Below are 15,909 nucleotides of genomic sequence, written 5' to 3'. Positions count from 1 at the left end.
ACACCTTCTAATCCTTATCAAGTAGCACCACTCCCTAATGACCAAGCATTCAAATATACGAGTTTATGGGGGCCATGGACCCTCTCCTTACCTGTTTACCTACCAGGGAGTCTGTCTAATTCTCAGTTTCTCACTAGGTAGCCCAGGCTGGTCTCTCTGTACTCCTGCCTCAGCCTCCCAAGTGCAGATGTGCTGGCCACATCTGGCTTAGTAAATTGTATATGACATACAACCTACCTTAACTATTTTAACCGTACAGTTCACTGGGTTAAGTTCAGAGTTATGCAACCGTCCCCTCCTGTCCCCAGACCTTCTGAGTTACTGGACCTCTGTGCATCGCTTCCCATGCAGCTCCCTCCAACTCTTAGCCCTGGCAGCCACCACTCTGTGTCTCAGTGCGCTTGACTAACTTAGGTAGCTGAGTTAAGGGAAGTCATACAATACTTGCTTTTTAGTGCGTGCCTTATTTCACTTCTAACACCTTGGAGATCTAGCTGAGCTGCAGCGTTCGTGAGAGTTTCTTTCCTTGGCTCTTGTTTGCAAGTCTATCTGGGGGATCAGGGTCTCACTATGTTACCCATGCTGATCCAGGTCTCCCGGGCTCACGTGATCCATCTCAGCCCCCCAGGTAGCTGGGACTCTCGATGCATGTGTCCAGGGCTGTCTTTCTTGCAGTTCTTCGTAAAACCCACGACATTTTGTACGCTCATCTCTGGGGAGATAGCTGCATTACCTCCACCTGTTGGCTGCTGTGGCTGTCACCGTGTGGACACCACCTTGCACAGCCGCTGCATGCCTGTCGTCGGTCTTTGTAGTGATCAGGTTTATTTTTAGGGAGGAAACATGGGTAGAATGAGAGCCCAGACAGGCTCCTTGTCCTTCAGCCCCCACCATTCCAAGTCTTTCACGGGGCTGCTACAGCGCTCAGCTCCTGTGGCCTGTTCCCATGGGGCCAAGGCCTTGGGGTCTCTGGTCCTGGACCCACTGCTGACGACTGTGTGACACTTCAGCCCCTTCACACTCTTCAGACTGGAGCATCACTGAGGCAAACTTTTCGGTTTTGATAGTCTTAGGTAGGTTTTTATTGCTGTGAAGAGACACCATGACCATGGCAAATCTTAGGAAGAAAGCATTTAATTGTGGTGTCTCACTTACAGTTTCCGAGGTTCAGTCCATTATCATCATGGTGGGAACATGGAACTGAGAGTGCTACATCTTGCAGGCAGCAGGAAGTCAACTGACTGCCACACTGAGGGAAGCTTGAGAAAAAGACCTCAAAGCCCACCCCCACAGTGACACACTTCCTCCAACAAAGCCACACCTCCTAACAGTGCCACTCACTTTGGGGGCCATTTTCTTTCAAACCACCACAAATACCAATACAATCTAGCATGACTTCAATGTATTTTTGTGCTAAAGGGTTCATTTTCCACCAGGAGCAGGGAACAGAAGGATTCAGTGCGTACGTGTTGCTAGGTTTGGGAATGGGCACATAGCCTCTGTGGGCTCACTCTGGCCAAAGAAGGAGGAATTTTATTTCATAGACAAAGGATGCTTTTTCCTCTGGAGTGCACAGGGAGCTTTCGGAAATCTGAGGTCCTGCCTCTTAATTTCCTTCCCAGCAGCCCAGGAGAGACGCTACTAACTGCAGGAAAATGAATCTAGATACACCAAGCTCTTGGTCTGTTACTTTATTCCTCGCTGACAAAATTCTCCCTCTACACCTGCAGTTCCGTCCCGAGTCTCAGTTCCTCTCTGTACCCACTTTTTCTGTCCTGAGTAGCCCCAGTAATAACTAAGCCTGTGCTTTTGACCTCATTTTTGTCCTCTGTTCCTTAGTCCTCCATCTGTCCTTCCTGGCTCCTTACCCCTGGCTCTCAGAAAACTCTACAAGAGTTTTCAAAGCTTTGTTTGGCCCTAGCTAAAGGGGAAATTTGCAAAAGGCAGATACCCAACTCAAATGCTAAAAAGGGAGCAGGGAGCTCAGAAGCAGAAAGCCCTGCCTGAGTGACCTTATCCAAGTACTTTGAGCGTATATGCCTGAGACGAAGGTTCACACACACACACACACACACACACACACACACACACACACACACACACACACACGTTCTAGGAGAATTATGAGCACAAGGAATTCATAGCAAGACACAGCTGAATATTAAAGCTGTATAACACCAAATATTCTGTAATAAATGGCTTCCCATTTGACGAACCCTTGCTCAGTCAAAGTATAGCTTATTATGTACAGCTGGACTTTCTATTTCATATTCGTGTGGCTCGCCACAGGAAGCTATAGATAAAGCCAGAGACTGGGCACAGGGGAGGGGGAGCCATGCCCCAGTCTATCTGTTAGGAGACAGTGAGCTGCCTTGCTATTCTAAGTCTGGTTTTCTGGGATCCTGAGGTGCTAGCAGTCACTGTAAGAACAGAGTCCAGCAGAGGAACAGGATCATCTCTATATCTCAAGCAGCCCTTGGCGGTCTGCTGCAGTGGGTGGGTCTGGAGGGATGGAGGAGGGATGTGGGGGGGGTGTTATAGCAGGGAACTTCTGGGGTAGTCATGGTGAGTTGAGAAGAGCTGGACAGACTTGAGAAGTGTCAGATAGGTTACAAGACACCAGAGACGTCCAAGTGTGTGGTTTGTGCTCTGGGATGGACAGGGTTGCTGTCCACCATGATAGAAAGGTGGTTGAGAAGAGAGCCCCTCACAGTGTCAAGGTCATAAGAGACTGGCCTTGGGCAAGTGTGGTCCAAGGGCTGTACATATATAACCTACTGACACAATAAATTTACATCATTACCTACATGTGGAAACTGAGGCACCGAGAACTGAACTTTCCCTATGCCCACAAGGCCATGTGGAAATGGAATCTGAGCCGGAGCAATATATCCTCATGATGTTCCAAAGGAAGAAGGCTGTGACGGGCAAATGAGAGATGACATCTGGAACACAGTGCCTGAGGCCAGACCCAGAGCAGAGAACGGTAGGAAGCTGGGTTTTGATTCCTGGTGCAGCCTCCCTTCTCTAAGTCAGGTTGGCCTCTGCAGCCTGGGAGGTGGGCACTATTTTATGCCTCCACTCTAGCTTGGGCCTTCATTTTATCACTGTCCTCCAGAATAGCTGATCCGAAGGCCCCAGTGTAGGAAAAATTGTTAACTGGTCTTATTAATAAAAAAACAAAACCCAGAGCCAGATATTGGGGTTAAAACCTGACAGATCAAAGGAATAGGAAAAGCCACACCAACCTCATCTTACCAGCTCTCAGTCTCCAAAGAGAGCTATTTCCTGTATACCCATACCCGTATGCCTTTCTGTTCTGCCATCTCATTTCCTCTCTCTGCCCAGCTATATCACTTCCTGTCTGTCTATACAGACCTCCAGACCTCTATGGTTAGTGCTGGGATTAAAGGCATGTATCATTATGCCTGGCAACTCACCATGGCCTTGATCCATTTGGATCTCTGACTCCTGAATGCTAGGATTAAAGGCTTGTGCTACCATTGCCTGACCTCTATGTTTAATATAGTGGCTGACTTTTTCCTCTGATCCTCAGATGAACTTTATTAGGCTGCATAATATTGGGGGACACAATACATCACCATGTGCCAGCAGGACCCACAAGGGGTTAGTGCTTCCTCTGGGGCCTCAGGCTGATTAGGCTGATTCGGCTGTTCCGGCCTGCTGCCAGGGGACAAGAGGACATGACCTCAACAACAGAAATAAAGCCATGGGTAGGCGTACTCTGGTTTCTGCCCAGCCCAGTGCCCTTGCAGTACATTCAATAAACCTATCTTCTTAAAAAAAAAAAAAAAGTTAGCCATGGATGAGTGGTTTATAAGGAAGGGCCACATTGTTCTGGGTCGCCCACACAAGAGAGCAAAGGAGAAGCCTTATGTGTGCCACCTCCTGGTAAAGCACACGTTTAGAAAGGGACTGCCCTCACCCCTGGCATCAGCCCAGCTCTCTGCACACACAAGGGTTTCAGGTTTCAGTCTTCACTGTGGTTTGTACTCTCAGCACACAGTGTTAACTTCCAGTAGACCCAAAGAGCATGGTTCCGCCGAGCAGGGGCCACCAATGGTCAGTTCAGCGTTAAGATCAAGAACGGAGGGGCCAAGGGATTGGGAACACGGCTCTGAGTGCTCCCCGTCACCCCGCAGCCTCTCAGCCAGCACCCTGCTCTGTCTGCTGATAGAACTCGAAGGCAGGCTGCGGCCTCGTTTCTCTTGAGAGCCACAGGAACCCTGGTGGCTCACCCTGCCCCTCCCGACACACCCGTGGGGTCCAAAGAAAGCAGGAATCTAAATGATGCTCCTCAGCCACTTTCTCCCATTTTAAGGGGACAGACAACTAGCTTTCACTTTTCCTGGTCAGTTTTTCCAACGCCTTCTTTCAAATCAAGTATCAGTTTCCAACTGGATGCTCAGAAAAACCAAGGCCTCCACTGGGCCATTCTCCTTTTCTCCTTAGGAGGCAGGTGAACTACAGACTGCCAGCTTTCCCTCCTGGTCGGTCTAGGTGCATTGTGTCTTGTCTTTCCAATGCCGGATGGCCTTGAGGGCAGCACCCAAGTCTTTTGTTCTTTGTAATGCTTATGCTCTTGGCACAGTGATTGGTACATACGGACCTCTTGTAAAATGCATCAAACTCTGTTCAGAAGCATCCAATGGGGGAGCAGATAATTTCAGATCGACTTCACGCCAAAGGAGAAGTCCAAGACAACAGATTCTGGACGCCTCAGTTACAGAAGGGCAACTCAAAATGTTGTCTACTCACAAGAGTTACACTAAGTGAAGGACATGGACATGAACATACACACACACACACACACACACACACACACACACACAGAGAGAGAGAGAGAGAGAGCTGGCGTCAAGCAGTGGGCCAAGGTGGGCTGAGTATGAACAAAGAGACCCCAGATGGTAGGGTTCTGTGTTGATGTGGGAAGTGAGCCAGGGAAGGCTTCAGAGAAGCTAACATTTGTGAAGGGAAAGTGGAGAGGTGTGGAAACGCCCAGGGGGAGCAGGGTTAGTGCGGGTAGGATGGGAGCCATGAGCTCCGTGGTACAGGCCCTTGCCTGCTTCACCCAGGTTCCTGGCCATTTTCCTGTAAGTTGGGTACCAAGTCAGCTTTAGCTTGGGGTGCAACATGATTTTTTTTGTGCTAATTTCTCCTCCCACCCATGCCTGGGGGAGGCCAGGGAGCAGGGTGGTGATTGCCTTTGAGATTTTTGCTGTCCTTCATCAGTTCTCCGGACCGCTGACTTCTGGTTCCACAGAATCCAGGAGTGAAGAAAGGAGCAGATGGAAAAGAAGAGGTTTCCCCAAAAGAGAAGAATGCAGCAGGAAGGCGGACACTCACCTGCGGACGGAATGAGTAAGCAGATGAAGTGGGTACTGACTGCGTTTTAGAGGCAGCCAGGGAGAGTGGATAGAGGGTGCTGTTCCTCACTGGTGGCTCCGCTAGCTCTCTGGAATTTGCCAGCAATCCCTGTTAGAGCGCTCTGTAATTAAACGCCAGTTCTGGGGCCTGTAATTTAGAGCATTATCAAAATATGACCGGTGACTGGAGGTGAGGCCATAGGGACAAGGCCTGCTTTCACAAGCTCAGTGTAGAACACACAGAAGGTCATTTTGCAAAACTCAGCCTTTGTGCCCTCTGATGCCGCCCTGCCGGCCCACGGGGGTGTTCACTTGGCAACTGGCTACATGTTCATTATCCCAGAGGAGTGTGGATGGAGGGATAAATTGGTTCTTTTCAAAAAGGTGATGTTTGAAAACTGAATTATAATTCTCATAACATAAAATGACTGTTTTAGAGTATGCAATTCTAACTGGGTGTAGTCGTGGCACATGTCCGTAATCCCAGCACTTGGAGGCAGAGCAGGGGGATCATCACAAGTTAACGACATCCTGACCTATACAGCCAGTTCTGAACCAGCCAGAACAAAGCAAGAGTGCCATTCTGCAGTTTGGGGTATATTTACAATGTGCAATCGTCCACGTCCACCAAGTTCAGATCTTATGTGTTTTGAGGCAGGCTCTCACAGTGTGGCCCTGGCTAGCCATGAACCATCCTGCCAGCTTCTCGGGTGATGGATTATAATCATGAGCCACCACACCCCAGAAGGAATTAGCAGCCCATCACTGGTATCATAATCGAGAAGCATAGATGCAGTGGTGAATGAAGAGAAAAGAGACTCACTTCTGGAGGCTGGGAAGTCTAAGATCAGGGCACCTGAAGATTTAATCTGGTGAAGGCTTGATCTTTGCTTCCGACATGGCTCCTCTTGCTCACATGGTAGAGAATCAGAAAGGGAAAGAGAGCTGGACAGTGACCAGCATCTACGATTAAGAGCATTAATTCCGTTAGTGATGGAGAACTCATGACTTCATCACTCCCCAAAGATCCGTCCTATTGGGCTCAGTGTTTAAAAGCACATACAGCTCTTGCAGAGGACCAGAATTAGATTCCCAGCTCCCACAAGAACTCCAGCTCCAGGTGATCCAGTGCCCTCTTCTGGCCTTCTTCGTCACCTGCCTTCACGTATAGATACATTCGAATACACATAATTAAAAATATTTCTAAAGAAGACCCAACTTCTTTAACACATTGGGTACTAGAATTTTTGGGGGAGCGTGGGGGGGGGACATGTCCATTTAGACCACAACATGAAGTCGTCCCCATTCTACCCATCCAACCTCACAACCACTAATCTGTCCCTGATAGATTTGCGTATTTGGTGGACATTTCATATAAATGAAACCATCCAATATCCAGTCCTCTGTGACTCTGTCTTTATTAAGAATCATTTCAAGGTTTGTCCACGGTGTATCATGCACTGGTGTTCATCCTTTTCTGTGGTTGAATATTCTGTTGGTCTAGGGCCAAATGGTGTCTGTCTCATCTGTTGACTAAAGACACTGTTTCCTTTACACATTTGTCTGTTGAAGACTTGAATTGTCTCCACTCTTTCGCTATTATAAGTCGTGCTGCTGTGGGTATTCTGTTGGGATGGATGAGGTTCTCAGCTCTCCCAGGTGTACATCTAGGAGGAGCCTTGCAGGGCCGTGTAAAAACCCTGTTCAAATACTCCAAGTTCTCACCGACACTTCCCACCATCCTTTCTTCTTCCAGTGCAGCCGCCTAACTGATCAGGCTTCACGGAGGACAGAGACATGTCGGCTCACGACCTCAGAGGTTTCAGTCCAGGTCCGCTGCATCCGTTGCTTTGGGCCTTGCTGGTGTGGAGCATCATCGCCACCGGTGTGGGTGATAGCGGCTGCTCATCTCCTTGTGGCGAGGAAGCAGACAGAGGGGAAGGGACTGTGAGACAAGGAGGGAAAAGAAGCCCGTGGTTTAGCACAGAGCAGTCCTGAGGTATTTTTCGGGTGTCCGGTCCTTTAGTAACACGGGTCACTCCAAGTAGGGGGACCTGGGGTATGGCAGAGAGTCAACAGCAGCTGAAGAAAGAAAGTATTTGGTTACATTTATGGACTCAAGAGGGAGGGGTCTCTGAGGGTAGAGGTCTCTGAGTTTGGAGGTTAGTGTAGGTACTAGGTAGGACACACAGACTGAAATTTAGGGAGCTCCCTTGTCCCACCCTCCCCGAGGGCTGCCACATGCTAGGAGTTTAGCAGTTTGGGGAAAGTATTGTAGTTAGGATGTAAGGTGAGTCTGACGTCCTGGAGTGGGGAAGCCTCTGTGATCTACTAGGGAAACGATGCATCTTTCCAGGGCATGCTCTCTGTCACCTACGTCTTCTAGGTAGGCCCTTCATTTATGTTCCAAGATACCCTAATAATGCCATCATGAAATGAATCCAATAGGAGACTGACCACCGATTATACCAGAGTCCCCAGAGCTCACCAGCTGCCCACTGGGCTCCCACTGTGTGAACCTGCTTGGAATTTCCTCTGTCAGAGTCATCCCACTGCCGCGTGCTAGGTCTCAAACCTGGGACAAATGGCTGACTGACGGGTCTGTTTAACATGTCAAAACGGACCTGGCCGCCAGGTTCTCCCAGCATCCCTCAGTCTCTACCTGTTACAGGGTATGGCTGGCATAACTCTCCAGTCCAAGAGGCTGGGCTGCCCTTCCCATTCGGCTCTTCCCTATATAATCCAGCCGTTTTGGTTACCTGGTCCTTTTGTCTACACTTTACCCTCCCAGCTCTCCCCCCTCTTCATGTGGCCCGGCTCAGGGTCATTGTGGTCGTTTGAATGTCATTGGCCCCCATAAGCTCATAGGGAGTGGCACTCTTAGGAGGTGTGGCCTTGATGAAGTAGGTGTGGCCTTGTTGGAGGAAGTGTGCCACTGTGAGGGATGGCTTTGGGGTCTCCTATGCTCAGGTTACACCTAATTCAGTTCACTTCTTGTTGCCTGCAGATCAAGATGTAGGGCTCTCAGCTCCTTCTCCAACACCACATCTGCCTGCATGTCACTGTGTCCCGCCATGATGATAATGGACTGAACCTCTGAACTGTAAGCAAGCCACCCCAATTAAATGTTTTCCTTTATGAGAGCTGCCATAGTCATGGTATCTCTTCACAGCAATAGGAACCCTAGCTAAGGGTTTGTTCTCTATTGGTCGTGTTCACTCTGGACTCTCCCAGATGCCCCTGCCTCAGGCTATGCTCTCCTTTGTCTGTAATAAGCCTTCTCCTCCACATACCTAGGAGCAGTCATGGCCTCCCTCATGTTTAACTTTTTTCATTCACCACACGGGCATGAAGGGATGCCCCACTGTAGTGAAGCCCGTGGGGAACATGGAATAACCATCCTTTCCCTCCTGCTCTTTGTGGTAAACCACCTGGCTTCTCTGCGCAGGCCAGAACAAGACAACGATCCGTTCTGCTTCAGGGCCAACAGAGGAAAGGCAGGAAACTGGCCAAAAGAGACCGGAGGACTGGGTTCCTGGGCCAGGGAATGTTCTCAAACCTTCCGTAGCCATCTCTGAAGTGGGAATAGGTGAGCACTATTGCCTTCGAGGACTAAATGCCCTGGCACATCCCATACTCCCTGGAACCTGTCTTAACACGCCTGTGTACGCCGGAGGCTGCTGTGGCCGCCCTCGCCTGGGTGTACCCTTCAGATGTTATAAACTGGGGTGTCAGCCGAGGAGGGGAAGCTCACAGGAGAGCGGAGCCTCTCACAGCAGCGGCTCCACACTGTGTGTCCAGGGTGGCTGCAGAGCGGACCAGGCCTGGGAGGGGGTTCATGTCCCTGGCTCCCCTCCTGTGCATATGAATGCGGTATGGCGAACATTTCTGTGTGGGCAAATTGAAAAGAGCTCTTTAGTAAACACGACGTAAAAACTGTATGTGCTGTAAGTGCTAAGATTCTTTATGTCAATTAGCGCCGTTTTCTTTTTTAGGGAGCATCGAGGCAGCTTAGAGGGACATAGACGGACGGGGAAAGCAGGGGTGGCCCCTCTAGGACCCGCAGCTTCTCATTCCCAGAAAACATCGTGGGGAGAGATGTGGGGAAGGCATGGGGGTGAGTATCTAGAAAGGACCAATGGAGAAAGGGGGGGACCCAGCCCTCCTCAAGTGGTCTTGCTAGGTCACTGGTGTTTCAGAATGTTACTGTAACACTATCAGCTGCGTGTGGTGGTGTGTCAGCCCTCCAAGCACTGGAGAGGAGGAGGCAGGAGGCCAGCCTGGGCTACATAGTGAAAACCTGCTTCAAAACCGAACAGAAAGCAAATAATAACATGTCACAGCTTTCTGCAGGGGCCCCACTTCTGACCCTTCTCTGGCTTGCTGCTCTTAGGGCAGGAAAAATCATAGTAAATGCTTGCTCTCAGGGGTAAAAACAAAACAACGACAACCAACAGTACATTAGCTGGCTAAAAACATACAAAATTGAGTCAGTTTAGTAAGTATCAAAGGCTTTCGGGAAAGACAACATGCGTGCTGTGTACAGACAGGAAGGTGACACATAGAAGACGGCCTCTCCTTGTGGGCCATTCAGCTGACAGACTAAAGGCCAAGCCTGATCACCCCTGGCTGTGGGCCCAGGAGGACACAGTACCCATCACAGACCTAATCAATCCCTCCTTTGGTTTGGGGACCAAACCCTGGTGGTCTGAATTTGGCCATGACTGAATTGTCCGCATCACAGACATTGGCAAGTCCTGCCAGTCAGGCTTGGCATGTGGGGAATGCCGGGTAGCTAATTTAGTAAGCACGTTCTGCTTTGCATTCCTTGGGCTGAGGTGGAGGAGGCAGCTCAGCTCCAAGCTGCAAGCTGAGGCCACTCACTGGCTCAGAGGGGTTGGAGCCTGCGGAGAGCTGTGGCGAGCTGTGGCAACAGGGAATTTGCTCCCTATTCTTGCGACACTGCATCTGTTCATGTGGCTGCCTTGAGGCCCCCAGGACCCCCGAGGAGGTTCTTCCTGCTCCAGCTGCTGGGCACCACTCTCTTGAGTTGCTCCAAGGCTGGGGAGTTAGGTTTATTTAGTGTGGAGGCCTTTGAGAGCTGGGTGAGTGCTATGGGATGTTCTGTATGGCAGATGTGTTGCTCTGATTGGTCAATAAATGAAACACTGATTGGCCAGAGGCTAGGCAGGAAGTATAGGCGGGACTAACAGAGAGGAGAAAAGAAAGAACAGGAAGGCAGAAGGAGTCACTGCCAGCTGCTGCCAGGACAAGCAGCATGTGAAGATGCCAGTAAGCCACGAGCCACGTGGTAAGGTATAGATTTATGGAAATGGATTAATTTAAGCTATAAGAACAGTTAGCTAGAAGCCTGCCACGGCCATACAGTTTGTAAGCAATATAAGTCTCTGTGTTTACTTGGTTGGGTCTGAGTGGCTGTGGGACTGGCGGGTGACAAAGATTTGTCCTGACTGTGGGCCAGGCAGGAAAACTCTAGCTACAGGTGAGCCAGGATAAGTGTGGAACAGAAACAACACAAGGAAATAAGAGATGATTTGACAAGTGAATTGTGGGTAAGAGAGGGTCCCTTAATCCTTCAATAAATGTGGGCTTCAGGGAAACCGTTGGCACGGATGAATCTGTAGACTTCTTGCCCATCTCTTGCTCCCAAGGAACAGGAGAATTCGGGAATGCTTCCTTTTTTAACAAGCTTAGCAAATCTGGAAATAAAGGCCCACTCAGAGAGGAGAAAAGAACTATCTAAGAAGAGCCAGACTGGAGCAGCCTTGGGCAGGGGAGAGGCGGGGAGAACGTGTTGAATGCATCGGGTAGGTGCAGCATCCATGCCTCAAACCCACACCCTCCCCTGGCCCGCAGCCCTCCTCCCCCAGGCAGCCTCGGGCATCAGTTCTTTGCACGTCTTTCCAGAAACACTCTGGGGCCGGGGGCCTGCTTTTTCAAACCAGTGCCAAGCCCAGCTGCGAGGGTCCCTGCTGAGAGTGGGCACCGCTGGGCTGGGGTGGCGCTTCGGGCTACGGCTCCAGAGTAACCATAGAAACCCTCCCAGCACTGGCTCCCTCTTCTCCTCTGGAGTAATCTGAACTGTGTCTCCCCGGAAACGGAAATGCCACTAAGATGATTCCCTAAGAGCCATCCCAGACAAGGTTCAGTTCCCTCCTGGGAGCCTTCCAGCTGTTGACACTCCTGAGAGTACTCACCCTGGACCTCCACAGGCATGAGGCCCTGTTCAAAGATTACTTCCTCCAAGAAGTCTTCCTTGGTTTTCTCTCTGGCCTGGAGAAAACTGCACACCCCTTTACCTCCCTGGGATGTTTGTATCCTCCTGAGCACCTGCGAGGTATTACAATGGGGTGATGAGGCGAGGCTCTCTGTCTCCACAAACTCGCTTTGTTTTTAAGGAAACGCTGGATCCAAAACTGTGTTTGAGAGAGCTCAGCGAGTGTCTGGCTTAGGTCTCAGGACCCTTGGTCCTTCCCCGCCACCCTGAGAGCCATGAAGTAGTGGAGAGGGTTTGGGGGTTTCTTGTGGTGCTGTCCCTCAGGGCAGGAAGGGAAATGAAACTCAGGTGTCACCAGTGTCCCCTGGGGCCAAGGGAGCATGGTCTTCCCCTGTCACTGTCCTCTGCCGCTGAGGGCCTTGGCGACCAGGTCCAGACTCTCACCAGCCTGAGGCGGCAGGAAGGACCCAGCCAGTCAGAAAGAGGAGGGACTGCCCTCCTCGACCACAGGGTATGGGGTGCGGTGGAAAGCTTCCAGGGTTCTCACTGTGGGGACATTAAAACCCTGGCGACCTCAGCATAAAGGAAACAGGGTGTGAACTTTGGGTTCTTGGGGCTACACTCCATGTGACAGCACACTGGAAAGCCTACACACACACACACACACACACACACACACACACACACCTCTGGGAACAGCCAGGGCACCCACAAGATCTCAGCACAAGATCTTTTTTACCGACTTGCCGACCAGACTCTCCTGATGTCTGGAGGCAAGGGACCCTCCTGGCTTTGCCCTGTCTCCCCGAGGCAGGGACCTGCTGCTTGGGAAAGGCAGAGGGCAGGGGTGAGGGATGGGGGGGTGAGGGGCAGGGGTGAGGGGTGGGGGTGGGGGGCAGGGGTAAGGGGCAGGGGTGAGGGATGGGGGGTGAGGGGCAGGGCTGAGGGGTGGGGGGTGAGGGGCAGGGGTGAGGGATGGAGGGTGAGGGGCAGGGCTGAGGGATGGGGGGTGAGGGGCAGGGCTGAGGGGTGGGGGGTGAGGGGCAGGGCTAAGGGATGGGGGGTGAGGGGCAGGGGTGAGGGATGGGGGGTGAGGGGCAGGGCTGAGGGGTGGGGGGTGAGGGGCAGGGGTGAGGGATGGAGGGTGAGGGGCAGGGGTGAGGGGTGGGGGTTGGGGGCAGGGGTGAGGGATGGGGGGTGAGGGGCAGGGCTAAGGGATGGGGGGTGAGGGGCAGGGCTGAGGGGTGGGGGGTGAGGGGCAGGGGTGAGGGATGGAGGGTGAGGGGCAGGGCTGAGGGATGGGGGGTGAGGGGCAGGGCTGAGGGGTGGGGGGTGAGGGGCAGGGCTGAGGGATGGGGGGTGAGGGGCAGGGGTGAGGGATGGGGGGTGAGGGGCAGGGCTGAGGGGTGGGGGGTGAGGGGCAGGGCTGAGGGGTGGGGGGTGAGGGGCAGGGGTGAGGGATGGAGGGTGAGGGGCAGGGGTGAGGGGTGGGGGTTGGGGGCAGGGGTGAGGGGTGGGGGTTGGGGGCAGGGGTGAGGGGTGGGGGGTGAGGGGCAGGGGTGAGGGGTGGGGGGTGAGGGGCAGGGGTGAGGGGTGGGGGGTGAGGGGCAGGGGTGAGGGGTGGGGGGTGAGGGGCAGGGGTGAGGGGTGGGGGGTGAGGGGTGGGGGGGTGAGGGATGGGGGGTGAGGGGCGGGGGGGTGAGGGATGGGGGTGAGGGGTGGGGGGGTGAGGGATGGAGGGTGAGGGGTGGGGGGGTGAGGGATGGGGGGTGAGGGGCAGGGGTGAGGGATGGGGGTGAGTGGCAGGGGTGAGGGGCAGGGGTGAGGGGCAGGTGAGGGGCAGGGGTGAGGGGTGGGGGTGAGGGGCAGGTGAGGGAGAGAGAAAAGCCTCACACCTCCCTCCTCAGACACCAGAAGAGGCAGAGGAAACACCACAGCAGCCTCGAGGTCTGCCTACTCTGCAGTCCCTGCAGTCTGCTGAGAGGGGACAGCGGTCCTTCCTCCGTGGGGCTGAGACGCTGCGGCAGTTTCCAAGAGTGGCAGCACAATTAATCCGCAGCCCTGCTGAGGTTTTCACTGGGGCAGACACAGGGTCCTGGCCGCCTCTTCCTCTTCTTCTTTTCTTTTTTCTCCCCTCCCTCCTCTTCCTCTTGCTCCTCTTTTTGAGACAATACAGCCCAAGCTGACCTTGAATTTTCAAACCTCCTCCCGCCTCAGCCTCCTGCGTACTAGGACTGCAGGAATGCACCACGCAGGCTAACGTGGTCCTCTTGACTGTATGCACGCATGCATGCACGCGGACCTTCCTCCACAGTGATTTTCTCTCACACTCTGCTACAAATGTCTAGACATGGCTCACGGCACCAGTGTGGCCCTCTTGGGCTTGGCACACAGCAGCTGCCTGTGTAGTTAGACATCTACGTGTACTCAGAATGCTCATCACCAGCTGCAGAGGAGAACACAGAACGGGTGCTCCTTGTGTCCTCCAGGATGGTGCTGGCTGCCGGATAGGTGGAAGAAAAGTGTCTGTAGAGCTTGTAAGTCCCCAACCAGCCAGGAACAGATGGGGCCACTTCCGATGGACAAGTCAAAGGAACCACACCAGCATGTCCTCACGGGGAGCATCCCCTCTGTTGCCTTGGAGAACCCAAACCACAGGTACCAGTCACTGTCATCCCAGCACCCAGGAGGATGAGGCAGGAAGAACTGGAGTTGAAGCCAGCCTGGGCTACTGACTTTTCGTGTGGAATGCCCCCAAACACATCTGTGGGATGAGAAACACACAAGGAGAGAAAAGCGCATTTGACAAGTGCCTGGGCGTGGGCAGGGCCTCCTCTTAATTCTTTGTGAGGGGTGGGCTGCACTGATGCCATCCACAGGGCTGAATTTGTAGACTTATTGCCAAACCATTCTGTGGCTTGAGAGGAACTATCGGCAACTATGTGAACTATAATTTCAACATCCTGGAGAGGAGCCCGTCATTTGAAAACACAGGGACAGGTTTGGGGGCTGATTCCTTCTTGTGGGGTGGCCTTTGCCTCATGCCCCAATGCTCTTAGTATCGAAAGAGCCTGGCTGCAAATGGAGCTTGTGGTGATTTGGATGAGAATGGCGCCCATCAGCTCACAGATCTAAATACTTGGTCACCAGGGAGTGGCACTACTTGAGAAGGATTAGGAGGTGTGGCCTTTTTAAAGGAGGTGCGTCACTGGGGTGGGCTTGCCAGGCCCAGCCAGTGTCTCTCTCTTCCTGCTGCCTGTGGATCCGGATGTAGACCTCCCAGCCACTTCTCCAGCACCAGGTCTGCCTGCCTGTGTGCCACCATATGAAATGGACTAAGCCTCTGCAACTGTAAGCCAGCCCCAAATGAATGCTTTCATTTATAAGAGTTGCCATGGTCATGATGTCTCTTCACAGCCATAGAACACTGATCAAGACAGAGATGAAGAAGATTCTGGAAGTCAGCTCATACCATAGATGCACCCCCAAGGAGATATGCTACCTTGTCTCCCCTCTGAGTCCAGGACAGCCCTAGAGTGCCACCACATACAGGGTGATGTAAGAAAGAGTGTCTTGGGGTACAAGAGGCACATCTCTTATTTTAACCACCACCAACTCCCATCTACCTTTATTAGCAGCAAAGCTAGTCACCATTTAAGATTTTAGTGTGTGTGTGTGTGTGTGTGTGTGTGTGTGTGAGAGAGAGAGAGAGAGAGAGAGAGAGAGAGAGAGAGAGAGAGAGAGAGAGAGAGAGAGAGAGAGAGACTGTAACTACAGGTACACATATGCCACTGAACACACATGGAGATCAGAGAACTTTGTGGAGTTCTTCATGCCTTCTGCATTTACGTAGGTTCGAGGAATCAGACTCAGGTCATTGATCTTGTATTGTGGGGAATTTACTGCTGAGCCATCTCAGAGCGCCATGTATTTTGTTTTGGGGACAGGGTCTTATGCACTTGTCAAATTCCCTATATAGTTCAAGTTTGAATCCTCTCATTTCCCTCTCCGAGCTCTGGGATTAAAGGTCTGTGTCAATCACATCGGTTTGTGCAGTTCGGGGGGATGAACTTGGGATTGTGCATTCCAGGTAAGCATTATAACAACTGAGCTATATCCCAGATCCAAGTCCTTGTCTTTCTTTTACAATAGTCTATTTGTTTATTTATTTACTTTTATTTATTCACATTGATTGATTGATTGATTGATTGATTGTAGCCCTAGCTGGCCTGGAACTCACTATGTAGACCAGGCTAATTTTAAATTCATAGAGATCTGCCTGCT

The 15,909-nt window shown here is 52.0% G+C and overlaps 1 long non-coding RNA gene across 1 annotated transcript; it reads right to left on the bottom strand.

Annotated features, from left to right (window-relative positions):
- Positions 1 to 6,783: 6,783 nt before the first annotated feature.
- Positions 6,784 to 11,714, bottom strand: LOC143267573 (uncharacterized). The gene is made up of 2 exons (XR_013042829.1): positions 11,606 to 11,714; positions 6,784 to 7,469 (listed from the first exon to the last, which is right to left on the bottom strand). It is a non-coding gene; the product is annotated as an uncharacterized LOC143267573 (long non-coding RNA).
- Positions 11,715 to 15,909: the final 4,195 nt, after the last annotated feature.

Source organism: Peromyscus maniculatus, chromosome 10 (assembly GCF_049852395.1).
Source record: "Peromyscus maniculatus bairdii isolate BWxNUB_F1_BW_parent chromosome 10, HU_Pman_BW_mat_3.1, whole genome shotgun sequence".
Classification (NCBI taxonomy): Eukaryota; Metazoa; Chordata; class Mammalia; order Rodentia; family Cricetidae; genus Peromyscus; species Peromyscus maniculatus.
This window is presented reverse-complemented; position numbering and strand designations above follow the sequence as displayed.